Consider the following 5,135-nt stretch of genomic DNA (forward strand, 5'->3'; position numbering starts at 1 on the left):
TGGAGTAATCACAGCTCATTGTAACCTAGAATTCCTGGGCTCAAGCCTCTCAAAGTGCTGGGATTACAGGTGTGAGGCCCTTTGCCTAGCTAAGAGTAATTTTAAAAACAGGATATAATCACGATTCTCACACCTATATAAATGAATCATGTTAAATATTTTATATAGCGGTAAGATGCTACAACTGATTCTTAGGAGAATTCAAAATACCACATGTACAATAGCAGTCAAAAGTTACTTTGTAAATAGATTTATAAAAAAAAAACAAAACCTTGCTTATTACAAGAATAGGGTAGGGAAATCAGTTGTACTCCCACCTGACAAAAGCTATTAATAACTCTACTTCATGTCTCATGACCCCATAGAATCAATTAGGGTAAACTGCCTAATTCTCCACTGAAGACATCAGTAATCTTTTTTGATCCACTTCAAAGTCTTTAATAATTTTTCTCTACCTTACAACCGTGAACATGCCAGATTGCACGCAGGTGCGCCCACCCCTCCCTTCTTAGTTCCTTCACAGGTAGACGTTTTCCCAATCCTCTCAGTGGACTGGGGCCTCTCTCTACCATTCATCATCTCTCTTGTATGTCGGCATCTCACTTTGCTATCAGTGACAGTGAAGCGTCGAGCCCATTCCCTGCCCTGGATTTTAATCCTCCACAGTGACTATCAGAGTGCCCGCGTGTGTGATGTGCTCCATAGATAAGCTGAATTGAGTTGGATCTAATTCTTACATCCAGCTAGTCCTGAGGAGCTTTGCTGATAGGTAACAGTAGCAGCTTCCTGCAAAGTAAGGTCTGAGGAGCTGATCTTTATATGGAATCGCCTTCCACAGCATTAAAAAGAAAAAAAAATTGAAGACCCACAGGTGACGCTTGCTGGACACTCAGTTCTCAAGCCTCTCCTGCACTCCTGCGAGGCCTGGAAACATCTCCACCCTGACTGAGCCGGTGAACGTAGCCCATCAGAGCAGCATTGCTAGAAGGCTAATTCAGCACCTCGCCAGCCATTAGCCACCATGAACAGATCCGTATGAAGCAGTTTGCCAATTTGAGAGGTCTCAAGAGAATGGTAAAGAAGAGGAAGCGGGCTTTTTCTTTTCCTTCTTCTAAACAGGAAACGAGGAGCGGGAACCCTTGGAGTTGGGGATAAGCTGGATCAACGCCTATTACGGATGAACAGACGCCCTTCCTGCCGTCCCCACCGCAAGACTTTGCCAGGATTTTCTCCAGTGAAGTTAAAAGTTTAGAAAAATATTTTCATGAACAATACGAATAAAAATTTTAAAACTTTTTAAAAGTGCTGTTTATTTTTTCAAATAGTTTAGATACAGGGTGCCTAACCTGTGGCATGTGGGCCTCATGCTTACCTTTTCATGCATATCTGTGCTGTCTGACATCGAGATCACCTAAGTATGCACGGACCTTTTTTTTTGCTGATTAGCTCTCATTAGTGTTTGTGTATTTACCGTGTGGCCTGAGACAATTCTTATATTCTTCCAATTGAGGCAGAGAAAAAAAAGGTGGGTGGGATAGGCCTGGGTTAGAACAAGGTCATCAGCTAATATTTACAGTTGGTACAACCTTAAAACCTCTACATCATGGATCATGGGGTGGCTGGGCAGGCTGAGTAGTTAAAACGCTGTCTGTAACGCTGGAACCGATTGCGGTGGGATGCAGGACTGGCTGGCATCCTTGCATTAAAGAAACTCCTTGTCAATTCCTTAGGCACCAAAAGGGTCGAGAATTCCAGATTAAATTATCCACAGGTTTGACTGGATTAGCTTGTGATTCAATGCCTGGGTCTGCGATGACCAACTTGTTCCAGGAAAAGTTGAGCCCTGGAAAAGTTTTACCTAGTGAAGTCTCCCCAAAGGGAGGCTGTGAGTCACTCTGCACGTACACTGGCAAATAAAACCACAGTGCGTGTCTGCACCCCGTGGAACTTAATTTGCAGCAAGAGTAAACTGCAAGTAATGGGCCTTAGGTTATGGTTGGATATAAAATTCAAGTCAGAACTAGAAGGTCTCATTTGAAAAAGGTGAGGCAAATGTCAGACCCAATGGTCTGAGCAGCCTTATGGAAATGTTTCCTCTCGCGTCGAGGCAGCCTGACCCCTCCCTCCCAGGTATCTTCAGCCTCTAGCCTGACCCCCCTCCCAGGTATCTTCAGCCTCGAGGTAGCCTGACCCCTCCCTCCCAGGTATCTTCCTGTGACTCTTCACTTTAATTGCTTCTTTCCATTCAGGTTGCGCCTGTGCTCACAGCCCCAGGGGAGGAAGGTAGAGCATATGTGGACAGCGTGACCAGGGCTTTTCAGTTGTCAAATTTCCCATGTGCCTCCCCAAATGCGGTGCACAGGGTCCCCCCGCCCCTGAGTCATTCACCTCTTCCTTCATTTTTACTTTATCTCACTCATCCACTTCATTCTTAAACAAACTCCTATGGAGAACTTGTGTGTTTCTCAGTGGATATGCTATTGGTATTTTGGGTGAGATTATTCTTTTGTTTTTTATAGATGGAGCTTTGCTCTGTCAGGTTGAAGTACAGTGGTGCAATCATAGCTCCCTGCAGCCTTGAACTCACGGGCTCAAGAGATGCTCCTGTTCTAGCCTCCTAAGTAGCTGGGACCAAAAGTGTGCATTACCACGCCCAGCTAATTTTTCTTAATTTTTTTTACAGATGGTATCATAGAGTCTCATTGTTGCCCAGGTTGGTCTCAAACTCCTGGCCTTGAACAACGGCTTGTGCCTCAGCCTCCTGAGTTTTTGAGATTATGGGAGCAAGGCACCCAGCCTGGTTTAATTCTTTAACAATTCTTTTTGCAGGGCTGTCCAGTATATTGCAAGACATTTATTATCTTTAGACTTCCTGCACAAAGAAGTCCTCAGGCCCTGATCATACTAATCCCCCTTCCACTGTTAGACACAGCAGAAGAACTATCCACCCCACAATTTCCATTTCCAAACATAGAGGGAGAAGAACCCTGGGTGAGATCCAGTGCCAGAGAATATCAAGGTTGTGGACCTTAAGAAGTCAGTAACCTCACAGGAGAAATGAGTACAAAATCTCAGCACAGTGTGACTCACACTCTGGGGGAAACAAACACAAACCCTTTTCACAAAGGCTTTTCAGAAATGCCTGAGCCAAGTCTTTAAGCGAAAATAGAAGCTGGCTAGAGGAAGACGTTTCTAGACATCGGGAGAAGCTCAGAGGACATCCTGGAGTTCAGAGAAGTGCTCTGGCAGAGCTACAGGCAAGGCCATCGGGCCTGGTACACAGAGCCAGCATCTGGGAGGTGGGGAGAGAGACTGGTGGGATGGGAGGCGCGGTCTGGGAACTCATCGGGGAGGGTGTCACAGGCCAGGCTGATACATGTGGACTTTATTCTTAGGAATATGCAGGCAGGGAGATGCACAATGAGATCTGAGTTTCAGAAAGATCACTCTGGTAAGGACTCTGAGATATTAACTGGAGGAAGTAAGACTGGGAATAAGGAAAACTTCTGGAGGATGTTGGAATAATTTGGAAAAGAGATGCATGATACTTTAATAGACTTCAAGGAACTCGCCAATGAATACAATAACTCATTGCCAACACCTTCCAGCCAGAGACCACCAGGAACACACCTTTATTTGAACAAGTCGGTTTTATTACTGGTTGGAGGTAGAGAGAACAAGCTTTATGAAGAATTGAGGGTCATTTCAACAAGAAGGTATTTCAAAAACCTATTTGTAGGATTTGAACTTCTATTGCATAATTTTGGGGAGAGTTGAAGGAAATGGGTGTTTACTCTCAAAAAGTGAGGGCAATTCTGCAACTGGGTATCTCAATAAATCTAGGAAGGGCAGACAAGAGGGCAAATTGGTGAAGAAGTACCGGTCACTTGAATCAGCCAGGAGGGGAGATGCCCAGTGTGTGTGGGTGTGCAGTGACCTTGTTCTAGTCTTTCTTTGCTGTGGTTTATAGTGACACGTAGACTTCAAGTGCTTGGCTGTGAGGGGAAGTAAATGGGTCACGGTTGAGGTGGGCACATGCAGCAGGAAGGTCAAAGGAATTGAGTGTTGACAAGAGAATGGTTAAAACGATGTCAGAGCTCTCAGTAGGTTAGACAGTACCTGGTCTACCTCTGCTAAAATTTTCTTTTTCTCTGTCTTACCTTCTTAGGGCCAAAGTCCAGACTTTCCATGCTGATTATCATTTATCTAATTAAATCCAAATTTAAAAATTATTTATTTATGGGCATGATACTGTGCTAAATTTTGTGAGAATACAAACTGAGATTCTTGTTTCTAATACTTGTACTTTATAAATAGGCAATTTTATGTGCACGCACAGGCGCGTGCACACACACACACACACCATTCACCCATTTGGGTACTAAACGCTTAAAAGCAAGACAAGGAAAAATAAGAGGAAGAGCTCAAGTGAATTCCGCAGATGGCAAGTGCAATGGGATTTGAGGAAAGCAGAAGGCAATCTGCACTCGTCAGCTAATGTGGGGTGATTAGAGAAACCCCAGGGCGCCTCTCCTCTCAGTTAACTGCTACGTTGGAGAGAGCTGCAGGCTGACACTGTTCCCAGTGTGGGAGAGGGGGATCTTTTCACTGCTTGTGACCTTGAACAAGTCACTTAACCTCTTTAAGCTTCACCTTCCTCGTTTTAAATTTGTGATAATCATCTGAGTCTCGACCTCCTTCTGAGGTGTTACAGTGAATTGGAATCATAATGGGAAACGAAGGGTGTGAAGTAGATGTCACACTGCAAAGTGTGAAGAAAGCAGGAGTGACAAGCAAGGGGACCCTCGCAGGCCCAGAGCTACCTCAACTCCCCCATTTCTTTCTTTCTTTTCTTTTTTGGTCAAGAATGTTAATATCCTGGCCAGGCCTGGTGGCTCATGCCTATAACCCTAGAATTCTGGGAGGCCGAGACAGGAAGATTGCTTGAGGTTAAGAGTACAAAACCAGCCTGAGTAAAGTGAGACCTTGTCTCTACTAAAATTAGAAAACGTTTGCCGTGTGTGGTGGTTGGTGCCTGTAGTCCCAGCTACTGAGGAGGCTACAAAAGGAGGACGGTGTGAGCCCAAGAGTCTGAGGTTGCTGCGAGCTAGGCACAACCCATGGCACTGTAGCAC

This window comes from Otolemur garnettii, unplaced genomic scaffold (genome assembly GCF_000181295.1).
Source record: "Otolemur garnettii isolate 467f Iridium unplaced genomic scaffold, OtoGar3 scaffold00107, whole genome shotgun sequence".
NCBI lineage: Eukaryota > Metazoa > Chordata > Mammalia > Primates > Galagidae > Otolemur > Otolemur garnettii.